The 18,193-nt window shown below is 36.9% G+C and overlaps 1 protein-coding gene across 2 annotated transcripts in view; it reads right to left on the reverse strand.

Moving 5' to 3' along the window:
* LOC140496785 (uncharacterized) overlaps positions 1–18,193 on the reverse strand; it is a 125,340-nt gene that overhangs the window by 90,784 nt on the left and 16,363 nt on the right. The window contains exon 2 of one of the 2 annotated variants that reach the window (XM_072596986.1): positions 16,027–16,525. The exons of the other annotated variant lie outside the window; for it this stretch is intronic. The gene's annotated coding sequence lies outside the window, so the exon portion shown is untranslated. Of the gene's footprint in view, positions 1–16,026; positions 16,526–18,193 lie in introns of those variants that run through there. 2 annotated transcript variants of the gene reach the window in all.

Below are 18,193 nucleotides of genomic sequence, written 5' to 3' on the forward strand. Positions count from 1 at the left end.
CATTGTTCCATTTATTCCTTCTGTATTATATCAATTAGTCATTAAGTGCCTACTGTAGGAAGTGTTAAGCACTGTACTAAATGTTAGGATATAACATTTATATACGTATATATATATATATATGTATATAATATATACTTATATATGTATGTATATACATATATGTGTGTATGTATATATATATATACATATATATATGTATATATATATATAGTGAAATTATCTCTGCTTCAAGGATGAGAGATGAAGGCAGCTGGTAGCACAGTGGACAAAGTGCTGGATTTGGAGTCAGAAAGACCTGAGTTCAAATCCAGCCCCAAACACTTACCAGCTGTGTGACCTTTGGGTAAGCCATTTTACCACTGTCTATCTCAGTTTCCTCATCTGTAAAATGGGGATAGTAATAACATCTACTATACAAAGTTGTGAGGATCAAAAGAAATAATATTCTAAAGCTCTTATAAATCTTAAAGCACTTTAAAAATGCTAGTTCTTATTACCTTCTTACAGGGAAGAAAACGTACTTACTGTATATAGGTATTTATAAAACAGAAGAGGAAGACCTTGTAGCTGGGGGAGGGAGGAGGCAGAATGGGAGCTGGGTCAGAAAAGACCTCATTTGGTAGGCAGCATTTGAGCTCAGTCCTGTCTTTGACTTTGACTCTTTCAAATTTGCTGTTTTAAGGTATATTATAACTTTATCAGATTTGACAATTTTTCAGTTGATACATAAGGTCTCCTCCTCCCAGGTTGTTTTTTGTTTTACAATTATAAATATTTCTGCTAAGAATATTTTTGTACAGATGATTTTCCTGTAAAAATCTTCCCTAGAATGTCTCTAATTCTTATCATATAATTCTATGTGACGTCACAAAAACATTAGACAAAATTATAATTATTCTAGTAGTATATCTACCTGTTTTACTGCAACTCTGACAGCAATGAATTTTGCAATCTTTTATTATCTGTTCCATCTTAGCAGATGAGTAAATCTCAGTTGGTTTAATTTAAAATACACTAATGATTCTATATCTTGAACTTTTTATAATTAATTTGTTTTCAGTTTTCAACAATAATGTCCTTAAGTTTTAAATTTTTCTCTCCCTCCCTCTCACCTTCCTCTTCAAGATGGCATGCATTCTTATATGGGTTCTACACATACATTCTTGTTAAATATATTTTCACATTAGCTATGTTGCATAGAAGAATGAAAACAAATAAGAGAAACCATGAGAAAAACAAAACAAAATATGACAAAAAAAAAATAGTCTGATGATCCTATAGTCCTTTCTCTGGATATGGATGGCATTTTGCATCATGAGTCCTTTAGAAATGTTTTTGGTCCTTGCATTGCTGTGAAGGGCTGATTTTAACAGATATGGTCCTCACATGCTGTGGCTCTTACTGTGTATAATGTTCTCCTGGCTCTGCTCACTTCACTCACATCAGTTCATATAAATCTTTCCAGGTTTTTTTGAAGTCCTCCTGTCCATCATTTCTTAGAGCACAATAGTATTCCATTTCATTCATATATCACAACTTGTTCAGCCATTCCCCAACTGATGGACATTCCCTCAATTTCTAGTTCTTGGCACCACTAAAAGAGTTGCTATAAATATTTTTGTACATGTGGGTCCTTTTCCCATTTTTATGATCTTTTAGGGATATGGTCCTAGTAGCGATACTGCTAGGTCAAAGGGTATGCACATTTTTGTAGCCCTTTGGGCATAGTTCCAAATTGCTCTCCAGAATGGTTGGATCAGTTCACAGCTCCACAATAATGAATTAGTGTTCCAATATATTCTGAACTTTTATATAGTCATTAATTTGTATTTCTTCTTTCAAAAACAAAAATCATGTGACCACTTAGCTAATCGAAAATGGATCTTAATCTTATTCCTTTTGAATTTGGGCTGTCACTCTTTTGTCAGAAGTCTTTAGAGCCCTTATTATTCTGATTACTTTGCCCTTCAAAGTTTGAAAGCTTTTTTTGATAAATCTTTGTCTGATCAAAGTAATCTGTTACATTCCTTATAATTTCTTCTACATTATAGGTTGTTCACAATTAACCCCATCTCCAGAGTTGTGAAAATTATAACAATCCAGTGTATATTTTATTTTTTCATATTTAGATTTTTGATCCAACTGGTATTAATTGTTAAATATGGTATAAAATTGTTGGTCAGTTCCCATTTTTTGTGAAAGTGCCCAGTTTTCCCAATAATTTTTACTAAATACTGAATATCTTCCCAAATATTGTCTGATCTCAGGTACATTGAATACTAAATTGCTATATACAGGCTAATTATTTTGTAACCTAGTCCACAGTCCTAGATCTAGTTTTCTAATTTAAAAAAAATCCAGTACCAGATACTTTTTATAATTATTGGTATAAAGCATACTTTGAGGTTGGGAAATGTAAGCCCCCTTCCTCCCTTTTTGTTTTCCATCATTTCCATTCTGTTTTTCACATAAATTTTTTTATTCTTTTGAATAATTTTATTAAGTTTGTTATTGGTATTTTCATCACCATAACATTAAATCTATAGATTAGGGAAATAGTCTAATGCATACTATTTTACACTATCCTCTTAACGATGAACATTGAATCACTTTGCAATTTAGTTCTCCCATTATTTCTGTAAAAAAAAAATTTTATGTAGGTCTATATAAGTGCATTTATCTTGGTAGTTTAATTCCAGATTATTGAATACATCTCATCATTATTTTAAATAGTTCTCTTTCTTTCACATTTTCTCTCATTTGCATTGGTAACAGAAATACTGATGGTAGGATCACAAATTTAGAAAAACAAGGCATCCAAAACCCCTCTAAAGCAACTCCCTCTTTTTTTTTCAGATGAGAAAACTTAAGTCCAGATAGGGTAAGTGATTTGCCTAAGGTCACATAGGTAGTAAGTATTAAAGGTGAGTTGTTTTGTTTTATTTTATGTTTATCTTATGCCCCATTTATAAAAAAAATTTTCAGATGTTTTTGACAATTATAATTAGAAAATAGACATTTTATTCTCCTTTTTGTCAATTTTTGTGGTTTTTTTTTTCTTTTATTAGGACTATGAAATTCTAATGAGACAAGAGGAAAACTTAGTTCTCATCTAAGTGGGAAAAATAATATGATTTCTCTGTGACTTGGGTTCAAATAAATGCTTTCTTTTGTATTAAAAGAAAAATTTTCTATTCCTACACTTCTTAGTGATTTTAACACAAAATAGCATTTTTAGCAAAAGCATTTTCATCTATTGAAATAAACATGGTTTTAAAATTACTTTTATTGTTAGGATGACTTATTATGCTTACTATTTTCCTAATACTGAATCATGTTTGTATTTATATTATATTATAAATAATAATAAATATACACATACATACATATAGTTAGATATGCCATAGTCTCTGCCAGTATTTTACATAATTTTTTTGCATTGATATACATTAATGATACTGATCTCTAGATCTCTTTGCCTCATCCTTTCCTCATTTGATGGTAAAAAACATATTTGTTATTATTGAGAGAAGTAAATAAAGTGTGATCTTCACTTATTTTTGAAAACATATAAAGCATTAGAATTTTAATGTAAATATTTTATAGAAGTTATACATAAATCTATCTGGTCATGATAATTTTTAAAGTTACAGTTCATTAATAGTGTTTGATTATTTTTTCTTGTATAATTTATTAAGTATATATTTCTTGGGGTTTTCTTCTATTCAATTAATATTTTTGAAAGTATTCATCAATTTCTTTTACATCCTCAAAGTCATTTTCATATAATTGTGTATAAGTCTCCTTAACAGTTTTATTTTTTTACTATTTGTTAAATTTACCTCCCTTCTATTTTTTTATTTTATCAATTTAGTTTTTCTTCCTCTTCTTTTTGATAAAATAATCAGGCATATATTTTATTGGTCTTTTAACAAATAAAAGTAGCTCTTTATTACATATTTTTCTCCTTTCAATTCTATTAATTTTGCCATTCATCTTAGTGCTCTGTTTTTTTTGTGCTTGTCTTAAGATATGTTAATTTTTCGTTTTTCTAATTTTTTTAGTATAAACTCATTGACATTCTCTTTTGTTAATACATACAATTTCCTAAAGGAAAACAGGATCATAGATTTAAAGGCAGAAGATACCTAAGAGGTCATCCATTCCACACCACTACCCCACAATTTTGCAGAATCAGGAAATTAAAGTTAAGTGATTTGCCCTAGGTCATGCACACCATAAGTAGCAGAGACAGCATTTGAACTCAGATGCTCTGATTCCATAGCCAGTGACCTTTCCACTGTGCCAAACTGTGGGAAGACAAAGGATCTCATTTTAAAAAATAACTTGTACTGTATATCCTGAGCTTAGAACACATCTAACCCACTCTTCTTCATAAAAATAAAAAGGATAAAAATGATCAAAGGTGTATCAGAATGTCCACCTTTCAAAAATTTCTAGATCTCAAATCAAAGTTTCAGATATTTCATAAGGCAGCAAAAAAAGATTAATATATTAATTTTAGAAGTATTTTCAACAAGTTTTAGAACAAAAAGGGTTTTCTATTTTACTGAAGAATTCAACTAGCCAAAACATCCCATTCCATAAGTATTCATTACTCAGGGTTTTTTCAAAACCTTTTGGAATCAATGAAACCAAAAAACTCTCCCTCCCCCGATACAGTGGTCATAAAAAAAAAAATATTGGTTAGGCCATTACAGAAGAAAAATAGAGAGAGAGAGAGAGAGAGAGAGAGAGAGAGAGAGAGAGAGAGAGAGAGAGAGAGAGAGAGAGAGAGAGAGAGAGAGAATATTCATCAGGTAAAATGGAAGAGAGCAAGTTATAATATAACTTCAGGGAGGAGTGAGCACGAGTATAAAGGTACAGCCAGTCCAACTGACACATTCATTTTTGGAATGTAACACATTTAATAGTTGCCCAAAATGCAATCATTTTCCCATAGAAATTATGTCCAATTCAATTACAAAAAGAAAAAACCACCTGCCACATGCAAGGAACTCTTCTAGATGCAACAAATACAAAAATAAAATCAACTCTGCCCTAAAGGAACTTGTATTCTGTTGAGAGGAGAGGTTACAACATGTACCCAGAAAGTGATTACAAATGATATATGAAGTAATAAAGTAATTCTGAGGAAAGAGAACACAAACAACAAAGGATCAGTAAGACTGTGTGTAAGAAGGTGACCCCTGTTCTGTATTTTGCAGGAACTTAGAATTCTAAAAGGCAGAGGAGACAAAGGAGGGCATTCCAAAAAGGGCTTTTGTCTATGCAGAGGCATGGGATGGAGTTGGATGTCCTGGATAGGGAACATCATGTTAAATAGTGTTATATGTAATAATTAGAGTCTATAGTACAACTCACACTAGAGATACTTGCATGATTAAGCTATAATAGGCTTCTGAAGGCTAATTAATTTATGAACCTGATCACCAAGCATAAAACTGTTTCTATAAGCAAGCAGCTTCCTAACACACTAAACTGAAACACGGAAAGAAATGACCTTGGCTTCTTTAAACAGCTAAGAACTACTTTAACTGCATCCCTTACATTTTGCTATGCTTTACTATCGCTGTTGTTTTCTTCTCTAACATTAAAAACCAAACAAAAAATCACCACTGAGCCCAAGGGGCTGGAGCATTGCAGTCTTTTTCCTAGGGGTCCCCTCTGCTCTGGACCCACACACATAATTCTGATCAGATTCGGTCCTTGATAAACCCCTCGTATGAGGAGAGGCTATGCTCATCTTTTCTGTCTTTTATCTTTTTTAATGTACCAACCCATCACCTAATATTATGTTGTCCATAAGAGCAGTGTTTAAAGTTTTATTTTTCTTAATTTATGATTTTATTATACTCCAGAGTGTGAACAATTTTTATTAATGTTCTTTGGAATTATTTTGGACAAAAAAAATTGGCAATATTAAAGGAGATAAACATGGAAATGACATTATACTGAAAGGAAATATAAACAAGAAAGTAACACCAACATCAAACATGTACAGGAAACATATTGGAATTAAAAGTTAAATCAGCTAATCCGTTTACTTTTTCCCACATATTTAATTTTTTTTCAATATTCTATCCAATTCTCAAACTTGTCTTTTTTACTCACTGTATCCAGAAGATGGTGTTGTAAAAATATCTCATTATCAATATTTTTATTTGTATACTTTGGAAATTTAGTCAACTCTTCTTTGAAAATTTTAGTTTAAATTTAGTTTCTATTCCATTAGGGGGATATATATTTAATAATTATATATATAATATACATATGTGTGTATATATAATATGTTATAATATATAATTATATATGTTTATTTATATGTTAGGATATAGTTACTATCCTTATCTTTCTTAATACCTCCTAACTTAAACTCAACTTTGCTTATAGTCATAATTAAATGTCCTAATTTTCCAGAATCAGATGACTCACAATGAATCTTTACAATCCCTTATTTTAAATCAATGGCTCTTTTTGCTTTAAGCAGGCTTCCTGTAGGAAATATATTACTAGATCTTTCTATTTATTCTTTGTCTTATTGTTTTATAAATGAATTTAATACATTAGCTTTCCAAGTTAGAATTGTTAAATGTGTGATACCTACAATCAATGATCCTCCTTCCATTTATTTTTTGTTGTTGTTGTATTAAGTACATACATATTAGTGTCTGTTTACTTTCTTTCCCACTCCCAAAGCACAACTAGAAGCTTAACAGGTTTTTAAATGAGCCATTGTGTGTGTGTGTTCATCCTTCGTTGCCAAAGAAGACCATGCCATCAGAGAAATGATGACATGACTTGCACTTGACTTTGTTCTGAATGAGGGAGGGCTGTGCAGGTCACCAGCCTCACTTCTCCTCCAGAGCCATCTGAATCCAGTGACCAGATATTCATCAGGATAAATGGAGATGACCCAGGATGAGGCAGTTGGGGTTAAGTGACTTGCCCAAGGTCACACAGCTAGTGAGTGTCAAGTGTCTGAGGTGAGATTTGAACTCAGGTCCTCCTGACTCTTGCACTGGTGCTCTATCCACTGTACCAGCTAGCTGCCCCAAATGAGCCACTAGGATCAACAGCAAGCCAAATTTAGCAAGGGTATAGAGATGATATATAGATAGATTAGAATTGCAATTTCCTTATTTCTGGGGAGTCGGAGGCTGGAAGTAGCTGCATGTTCACTCCTTCACTCTCCTATCTTCAATAGGGGTATTGGGCTAGATATTTGCAGTCTAGGGATATGATACCCTTTGTGTAGTTTATGATAAAAGCTATTTTTCCTGGTCACTCACAATTATGTGTAAAGGAGGCCCATCCCATTCCAAACCTGAAAGGTAACAGCTAAATCTTCACCAGCTTGGTTTCCCTTCCCACCAAACACTTGTTAACACAACAATCAAAGAAGAATAGTAAGAAAATATATTTAACCCAAGAAAGTAGTAAAATCAATAGGGAAAATTACACAGACTAGTTTAGGCAATAGAAAATAAGAGTAAAATGACTGTGACTTGAGAAAGAGATAAAATCTCAACTCAACCAAAGAGGGAACAATCTACCCTAAGGAGACACCAGTGAGCTCTGGGTGCAGAGGAATTGAGAATTAAAGGGCATGTCCAAGTGACATCTTTCTCCATACGTATGAGTTTCTGGAGGGTCCTGTTAACTATTCAACAAAGTGGAGACTTCCTCACCTCTTCTCCATCATGTCTCCCCATTTTCTCTCTCTTTCCCTGTAGTCTTTCCACCAAGCTAAAGGCATGTTTCCCTATACATGCATGGGTACACAATATCATGGTCCCAGAGGTCTTTTCAACCAGTGAGTGGCCACATCTCCCTACACACACTCAGTATCACAAGGCTGTTGTTTGGAGATAGGGGTGTTACATGAACTTTAGTTGTTAACCAAAACATTTGTTATTTGAGTGACAGTCATCCCCTGGGTGATTCTGATGCAGAAATGATGCCAACACCTCTGTCATTCTGGTGTTATAGGCAAGATCAGAAGAATCCTTGATTTGCTTGACTGAAGCACCTCCATTGAGTTGTGGCTCTTAGTTAAATGATAAACATATTGAAGGGATGACACAGAAACTATGGATTCATCCCCATTGAGACAGGGTCACACCAAAGATGGTTGGTTACTGAATGTTATGAGGGACAGACTCTTGCAGAGAAATCTTCCCCCTCTGTAGTCTCTGACAGTATTAGAAATGACACCAATTTCCCTTTGAGATACTTTTTATGTTAGCTTTCTTTAGGACTCTTCAAGTGGTGAGTTACTTCAAGAGGGAAAATGAAAGAGGCCAACCCCACTTCAGGCTGCTGAAGGAGAAAACTCTGGGAAGACATGCAAGATGATGGTAGTCTTTCATTATGTCCTTACTGCCAGCTTCTTACACTAGAGACTTTAGGAAATTTTCTCTTGGAGTCTACAACATGAGTAAGGTCTACCACCCTTGGAATGATCCAGAGTCAACATAAGGTCAGAGTGAGACATTTTTCCAGCCTAAGATGTCTTAAGAAGTTGACAACAGAGGTTGTGACACTGGGTTGTGGCCCAGCCCAGAAGACAGTCACAGCAGCACCATAGGTGAGCACTGGTGGCAGCTGCAATAGTAACAGCAGCAGCTTTAGGAGCTCTCAACCTAGAGACCATAAGGGGGGATAGGACAACTCGTCAGAAAGAGATTGCAGGGGACCCTTTGCTGGCACAGGGTACAAACGGTGCTGACTGGCAATTCTATCGGCCATGAGAAGTTCTGGATCACAGTTCCAGGGTGGAAAGGAGCACCAGTGGTAGGTCACAGGGGAGCAGGGGTTCTGGTTGCAGTTCCAAGGTAGAGAGGAACACTAGTGTTTGTGTTTGCAGGGAAGTAGGAGCCCTCCCTCAGTAAAAACCAAAGCAAAGACCAGGAGAACTGATCACAGAAAAAAGTTAAAGAAAGATAGAATAAAAAAGAGAGACACATACAGAAAGACAGTATAGAGAAATCTGATTCCTGACCTCTTTTGGGAGACAGACAACAGCCCACCCCACCTTACCCCCAAATGAATCTGGGCTCCTGCAAAGGTAGAGCCTGTTATGGGAAGAGATACCATGAACCTGGCAGTACACTGATGCCCCTTCTCAGGTCCAGTCACCTATTCCTTGAAAACAACTCTAGATTTCTTATTTGGCCACCTCTTCACTAGACCTAAGAAGCATTTACATGTGATTTCTTCTCCCTGCCCACAACAAAACAAAAAATGTATCCTTCATTAAGACTGTCACGTATCATAATGACCCCTCTAGATTTTTATTGACCTTAAGTAATATTCAAAATAAATGTCATGCACAGTTCTTATCTCCCACTCCTTTAAATAATTTCATATCACAACTCACAATCTCAGGTTCAAAGAGACATCAATGGCCAGCTATTCTAAACCATACGTGAAAAAGAATCCCCTCTAGGACATAGCTGACAAGTGTTCATCCAGCCTTCACTGGAAGGCCTCCAATGGAAGGAAACCTAATCTCCTCTTAGGGAGACCATTCCACTTTGGATAGTTTAATTGTTAGGGAGTTTTTCCTTATATCAAGTCTAAACATGCCACCTTGCACCTTCTACCTCTCAAATAGAACAAGTTAAATCCTTCTTTTAAGTGACAGCCTTTTAAACGTTCAAAGAAAGATGTCAATCCCCTTCTCTTCCCCAAATCATCATCCTCTTCTCCAAGTTAAAATAGTCCAGTTCCTTCTATGAATGTTCATATGGCTTGATCTTGAGTAGTTACCATTTTCAGAGTACTTTCCAGTTCCAGTTTGTCAAAGTCCTTACTGAAATGTGACATCCAGAACTGAACAGCTGTGACTACAAATGTAGTCTCACCAAGACAGAATATAATGGAACTATTCCTGGACATTCTGACTCTCTTAATGTTGCCTAATTTTGAATGAAGCTTCTTAGCTGCTATTATCACATTTGTTAACTCATATTTAGCTTGGAGTCCCCTGAAAACCCCAGATCATTTTCAGATACTTAGATCATATGAACTGCTGGATAGCCATGCTTTCCCTTCCTCACAGATCTTATACTTGTCAAGGTGATTTTTTTTTTTGCCCACATATAGGACTTTGCATTTATTTCTTTTAAATTAAGGGTGACACAAAGTAACTGACCTAGGAGTATGGAAAACCTGAGTATAAGTCTCATTTCTGTCATATACCAGCTGTGGGACCTTGGATAAGTCACTTATCTTCCCAGTTCCTAGGTAACTATCTAAGACTATAAAATGCAAATGAGTTGCAGATCAAGAGAGGGAGTTTCCTTACAAGTTCCTGGTACCAGTGCAACCATAAGTCTAGGTCAAAAAATAACAATAACAATAATAAAATAATCCTGGTTTATTTGGTTCAGTGTTCTAGCCTGTCAATATCTTTTTGGATTCTGATTCTGTCATCTAACATGCTAACTGTCCTCCCAGTTCTGTATATACTAAAAACTGGACCAATATGCCACTGGTGTCTTTCTCCAAGTTGCTACTACATGAAACCTTTCCTGATTAACCTACCTGGAAGTTTCCCCCACTCCAATAATGTCAGTATATTTTATATATGTATGAAGCACTAGAGATCAGTGTCTACTAACAGATATGATATTCCCAATGCCTATCTATACAAGCCTCTGGGAGCCAAGGAACTGTGTCTGTTTCCAAAAAGACACAAGCTTCCTCCCTTCATCATTTGATAAGAAGAGAGCAAAATCTTCCAAGAAGAGAGCAGTGATCAGTGCATTTAGGGCAAGATGTGGCATTTTCACAGTATGTCTGAGACAAGAAGGAAGGAAGGAAGGAAGGAAGGAAGGAAGGAAGGAAGGAAGGAAGGAAGGAAGGAAGGAAGGAAGGAAGGAAGGAAGGAAGGAAGAGATTTTTATGATGCCAGTGATGACCAATACAACAACCCAGCAAAAACTCAAAAATACCCATAATCAAAATCTCAAAGAAAAAAAAATCTCATTTCTTCTTCTCCTCTCCTCCTTATCTCATATCACCTAGATGCCTTCTGCCACTGTGTCCTCCTTCACTTCCCTTTCTAAATGTACAAGTGATCTCACTTCATCTCAACTTCTCCAGCACATTTTCCCCTCCATCATGCTACACTCTCTCATTTACCTTCAATTTCTCCATGTCTACTGGCTGTTTCCCTACTACTTATAAATATGTCCATGACTCCTTCACCCTCAAAAAACCCTCACTTGATCTACCTGTCTATGTTAACTCTTCTATATCTCTTTTGTTCTTTTCTGGCTAAATTCCTTGAGAAGGTCATTAGGCACCTCCACTTCTCCTCTCACTCACTTTCTTCTTAACTCTCTACTGTCCAGCTTCTGACTTCATCATTCAATTCAAATTACTCTTTCCAATGTTACCATTATCTCTTAATTATCAAATCTAATAGCCTTTTCTCTATCTTCATCCTTCTTAACCTTTCTGCAGCCTCTGACACTTTTGATAACCCTCCTTTCCTTGATGCTCCCTTCTCCAAGGTTTTCCTGACACTATCCTCTCCTAGTTCTATCTGACCACTCCTTCTCTGTCTCTTTTACTAAATCTTTTAGGTCCTGCCCAATAACGCTAGGTATCTCACAGGGTTCCATCCTATGTCCACTTCTCCCTCTATACCATTTCATTTGGTGATCTCCTGAGCTCCCCTGGATTCAATTATCATCTCTATGCTCATGATTCTCAAATCTACTTATCCTAACCTCTCTGGTAATTTCCAGTTTTGTGTCTCCAACTGCCTATTAGACAGCTCTAACTGGATGTCCTGTAGACATTTTAAACTCAATATATCCAAAATCAAACTCATTCTCTTTCCCTCAAGACACTCTCTTCTTCTAAACTTACCTATTACTGATGAGGATACCATTCCCCTTTCAGCTATCCAGAGTCAAAACCTAAGTATTATTCTGGACTCCTCACTCTCTCATCATATTCAAACTGCTGCCAAGGTCTATAAATTTTGCCCTTGTAACATCTCTCAAATATCCCACCTTCTCTCTTCTAAAACTTGGTCATCATCACCTCACACTTAGACTGTTGCAATAGCTTGCTAGTCAATCTGTCTCAACAAGTCTATCCTCATTCCAGTCCATCCTCCATTTAGCCACCATATTGCTTTCCTAAAACACAGGTCCAACTATGTCACCAACTTAGTAAAAAATTCCAGTGGTTCCCTATTACCTGCAGGATCAACTATAAAATCCCTTGATTGTCATGCAAAGTCCTTCATAACCTATCACCTTCTCCACCCCACCTCTTAAATTTTCTTAAACCTTACATCCCCCTCACATACTTTTTGATGTAGTTTTACTGGCCTCCTTGCCATATCTCAAACAAGACACTCCATCTTCAGACTCCAGGCATTTGCATTGGCTGTCCCTCATACATAAAATGCCATCCTTCCTCATCTCTGCTTCCTGGCTTCCTTTACATCCCCGCTAAAATTCCACCTTATACAGAAAGCTTTTCCAAATCCCTCTTAATTACAATACTTTCCATCTATTATTTCCTATTTATCTTGTTTGTACAGTTGTTTGTATATTGTCTGTAAACAATTAGACTATAAACTTTGTGAAGGTACAATTTAGCTTATGTAACAAATTTGCAGCGGACACATTCAGGACTTGCATTCAATAGGATATGCATAGAACTGAGCAATCCAAGCCTGAGGCTTGACAGGGTACAATCTGAATTATGATAAATGGGCAAAGGACTCAAGAAAAAAAAGGACAGTGTAGAATTAAACTGATTTATCAAAGGGTCAAGAAGGGAAAAGGAAAAGAGCGTAGCTAGTGTAGGGGCGATAGCCTGGGAGAGAAGTGAGCAGCAAGGGATTGAAGGTCACTGTGGAGGAAGAGCAGGGTTTGGTATTGGAAGGCAGAGGAAGAGTGGGAATACCAATAGATTGTGTTTAGATAAGGGTGGTTCAGAGTTCAATGAACATGAAAGTGTGCATTTGTGGGTGATGGCAAAAGACAGATATGATCATCTCTTTGTATGGCTGAGGTAGAGTGGAAGAATAGGTCATGAGAACTTAGTAAATTAACAACTGTGAGTTTAGGGCATTTGAAGGAGATTCAATATTCTCCTCATATGAAGACAGAAATTGAGGAAAAAAGGAGGATTGTGATCCAGGTACTCAATTCATTGAGGAAGAGAGTTGTGTCAGGAAGGTCTATAGACAACAATTACCAGGATTTTAATTGGCTGGTGCTTAAAGAACACTAAAGAATCAACTAAAAATTAATTGAAACAATAACTTCAGTAAACTTGTAGGATATAAAATAAAAGTATGGAAATCAATATTTCTATATAATACCAGTAAAACCCAGCAGGAAGAAAGAGAAATTTCATTTAAAATGACTACAGAATATATAAAATACTTGGTGATGAAGAAATAGCTAGGGTGCAAAATGAGACACTTTTATATACAGTCAATGAGGGAATTTGTTTTGCTTGACAATGCATATTTGTTACACAGATTTTGTTTTTCTTCCCTTTTTTCCCAGTGGAAGATTAAATAGATTTCTGTTCTAAAAAGGGTCTTTTTAAATAGTGGAAGCGCTACAGAAATAGAACATTGCATGTGCTTTCAGATAAGATCACTGGATTGCGAGTTTGCTTGTTTTTTTTTGTTGCAAGAAACTTCTCATAGAGTGGGCGTAATCTGTAATCATAATATAAAAACAAAACACATTAATCGAACTTAAAAAAAAATTTAACCCACTCTCCCCAGGGATCGAAGGAGTGTGCCCCTGGTTTGAGGGAATGGTATGTACTTTTGTTCTCACTCAATCTTCTTAGTAAATATGACTTTGTAAAAGCTAAGTAATGTTAATTGGTTAAATGTTACTGGGGAGCTAATCGTTAATCACTGCTGTCAATCAATGATATAAGGGAAATATTAACTAGTTGGTGACTGATATCAGCGAGAACACATTGGGATTGGGGTTTGATCTAATGATATTAGAAAGATAACCCAGCCCCTCGGGGTTCTCTGGGAATCCAATTTGCCAGTATGAGTGGGAGTTTGAATAAAGACCATTATGGGAAAAGAATATTGAGTAATAAGAGGAAAGGGTATGTTGCAGGATGATTGGTCTGGCAGGAAATAAGAAGGTATTGCCTCAGAGACTGGCAGATAATTAAAATGAAGGAATAACTGAGAACAAAAAACAAGAAAGATGACTAGGAACTGGATAAGTTTCAAAGAGCAATACAAAGAGCATGGGGAGCAAGAATGGCAAGTTGATAAAGGACCTGGACTAAATGAGGAACTTCTAAAAGAGCAGCAAAAGTTCAACCAAGTGCTAAGGGCAAAGGTTGTGAAACAGCAGGCTGAAAATCAGTTATTAAAAAGGTGATGTGGATCAGGTGCCAAGTACTTTGTGATAGGTGTTGGGGATAGAAACACAAAAATCAAGACAGTTCCTGTTCTTAGAGAGCTCATACTCTTATTAAAAGAGATAACACATACTAGAGTGTTCAGCTACAGGGCAAATGGGTACTCCCTGAGATGCTAATTGGGCATCAGCAGGTCAGATGGCTATACTTGGAGGTTTGGAGGGCTTAGTGGTAGGATAGATAGTAAGGGCAGAGGATCTTGGTCCACAGGTCAGAACAGATGAATTGGATCCAGAACACACACACACATATATACACATAAAAATACATATATGTATATATACACACATACATACATTCACATACATACACATTAATGCATGTGTATATACATATATATATATATATATGTGAATTAATGTGATATTACTCTACCCTACTTCAACTTCCCCTGTGGCCTCTCCCTTACATGATGCCTTGTCACTGGCTCTCCATCAGTTGTAAGGAACTCCCAGGCTAGAATCTTACTTGACCAATGCGAATGGGCAATTCTTCTGAAATTTGCAGTCTTATAGAATTGCCTGGGGGCTGCTGAGAAGTTACAGATGGCTATACAGTAGGTGTCAAAGCTTTTTGAGACTCAAACTAAAGTTTTTCGTACTCCAAGGCCAGCCTTCTCTAGTCACTATCCCATGTTGCTTCAAGATACTGTTACAGAACTAAAAAGGCTGCACAACTGTAATGACAAACCACTTATCAGAACCTCAGTTTTCTCCTATATAAGAGTAGGACAATAATTATCTGTAGAGCCTGTCTTACCAGTTGTTGTGAGGACCCAAATGAGACAATGTATATGAAGCACTATGTAAACGTCAGTTCTCTTAAGTACATAATCTTGGAGGCAACATGGCACATAGGGTTCTATAGCTCTTCATTTTTCTTTTACAGAATAGCACCAGAGCTTCAACTAAGAACTCTTTCTTTCATTTTATTTACAAAAAAACCCACCAGTAGACCCAGCCAGTTGGGACTGGGACTCTTAGAACTAGAATGCTCACACAACTTGTGTGAAGGAAATGCCTTGTCTTAACTACACTAGTCATTTCAGTAGAGCTAGTATTAGGTTCAGTGCAATCTAGCTATGGCTTGATGAGGCATGCTAATTATTCTAATGTAGGCAATGTGCCTGGCAAGCCTGGGAAGGTGAAGTAACCTTCCCTGAGTCCTGCACAATGGTTGAATTATGCAATCCCTTCCAAGTTGACCTCCAATATTATTAGGAAGAGGGAGGAGTGGGTTAATATTTAAACTGAATAACTATTTCCCCATTTGGACCAAAGTTACAGAATTTGAGATTTGGAAGGGATCTCAGTGACTATCTAGTTCAACCCAAACACAGCAGCAACAGTTACTGCAGTATACCTGACAAGTAGTTTCCCAATCTTTCCTTAAAAAACTTCAAGGAAGGGGAAACCACCACCTTTTAAGGCAACCCATCCCCAGGTTTTGTGTTCTTCATTTGTTTCAGTCTTGTCTGACTCTTTGTGATCCCATTTGTGGTTTGTTAGGTTGTTTGGTTTTGGCGGGGGTTGGGGGGGGTTGACAAATATAATGGAGTCGTTTCACATTTCTTTATTTCAGTTCATTTTACAGAGGAGCAAACTGAGGCAAACAGGCTTCAGTGACTTGCCCAGGGTCCCACAGCTAGTACGTGTCTGGGGCTGGAATTTGGACTCAGGTCTTCTTGACTTCTGGTCCAGCGCTACAACATGCAAACAAGTATATATATTGTTTTGTGTTCGTCCTTCGCTGCCGAAGAAGACCACGCCATCAGAGAAGTGATGACATGACTTGCACTTGACTTTGTTTTGAGTGAGGGAGGGCTGCGCAGCTCATCAGTCTCACATCTCCTCCAGAGCCATCTGAATCCAGTGACCAGATATTCATCAGGATGACTGGAGATGACCCAGCATGCACTGTGAGACCTTGGGCCCTTTGGGCCAAGGTCTTTGCAGGGACTCAGGGTGAGGCAAAGCCCATTCATTGAATAGGCCTGTTTAAGAAGTAGCCAGGGCATGGTCCCTTTAATGAGGCCAGGAAAAAGAAAAACATCAGGCTGGGAGGGAAAAAGCAACAGTTACTATTGATAATCATAGTAAAGGTAGGAGGGTCTAGAGGAGCGCTTAGGCAGGGGCCCATTGGTGTCCCAGCTTCAGGGTGAAGTAGGTTTAAGGTTTTGGGAGAGGACAGGGCAGGAAAAGGGGAGGGGAGGGGAGGGGAAGGGAGGGGAGGGGAGGGAAGGAACAACTGGGTATCTTTTGGCCATCCACATTTATCTTCCTTTGGAAAGGAGAAGGAAGGGGAGGGGGAGGCAGACAGGAGAGGAGGAGTTGAGTTACCCTGCTAACTTGGTCCCCATTCAGTCAGCTGTATCTACTCACAGGATTGTGTTCATCCTTCTTTGCTGAAGAAGACCATGACATCAGACAAATGACGACATGACTTGCATTTGACTTTGTTTTGAGTGAGGGGTGGCTGTGCAGCTCACCAGCCTCATTTCTCCAGAGCCATCTTAAGGCTTAGGAGTGGAAAGGAGAGAACAAGGTTGGGCCCAGAGAAAGACCTCATAAAACAGTAGTAAGAAGGACCTGATACTTGGGGCATCATTCCCCATACCTCAAGACTACAACTTGATTACACTAAAAACTGATAACAAAAACAAAACAAAACAAAAAAACAAACCCAAAAAACAAAAATAAAGAAATAAAAATGAGTAAGCAAAGGAGAAGGAACCCAACGACAGACAATTACTATGGGGATAGAAAAGATCTGAGTTAATATTCAAAGGTAGATAATGGAGCTAAAAAAAAGTCCCTCCTTTTTCAATGAGAAATGTCAAATGGTCCCAAGCACAAAAAGAGTCGTTGGAAAAATTTAAAAAGGACTTTAAAATTAAATAATAGAGATTGAAGAAAAATTAGGAAAAAAATTAAAGCAATTCAAGAAAATTATGAAAAGAAAGTGAACCAACTTGAAACAGAGAATCAAAAACTTAAGGAAGAAAACAATTGTTTGAAAACTAGAATTGGGCAAAAGGAAGTTAATGATGTTCTAAGACACCAAGAAATCATAAAACAAAATCAAAAGAATTAAAAAATAGAAGAGAAAGTGAAACATCTCATCAGAATGACAACTGATATGGAGAACAGACTGAGGAAAAATAATTATAAGAATAGTTGGAATGATGGGCTGCTTGGGTGCATGTACTTGGGCCCCAATTCTAAAATCACATTTCTCTTTAAAAATCCCATTCCTCCCTAGCCTCAAAACACTGTTCCAGATAGTTTCTCCTCCGCCCAAGGACACTGCCTGCCCTAGCAACATCCCTTCCTGATACAGTAGCCAGCTGAAACTATAAAATTTATTAGTCTAAACCAGCTGTGTACTGACTGCACTGGCTGTGCTCTGGGTCCTAACGATATTTGCTCCTCACTGACCAATCATACACATCCTAGACTTAGTCATATGTATCCTCCCTTACATTTATCTTATCTAATAAGACACTGAGGAGAGCAGCCTAGTACTCCTCAGTCAACCCTGACTGTTAGTGGACTTAGTGACATTTCAGACCTAAAACCACACCTCCATGTAGCCCTCCTTAAGCTATTTTCCAATGAAGTCTGGGTAAAATACCTGCACAGTAGATACCAAAAGTGCATGTTACTTTAAAAACTAATCACTCCTTAACCACTCCCTAATCCCACCCTGAATCACCTAGTTAGCA

This window comes from Notamacropus eugenii, chromosome 1 (assembly GCF_028372415.1).
Source record: "Notamacropus eugenii isolate mMacEug1 chromosome 1, mMacEug1.pri_v2, whole genome shotgun sequence".
Classification (NCBI taxonomy): Eukaryota; Metazoa; Chordata; class Mammalia; order Diprotodontia; family Macropodidae; genus Notamacropus; species Notamacropus eugenii.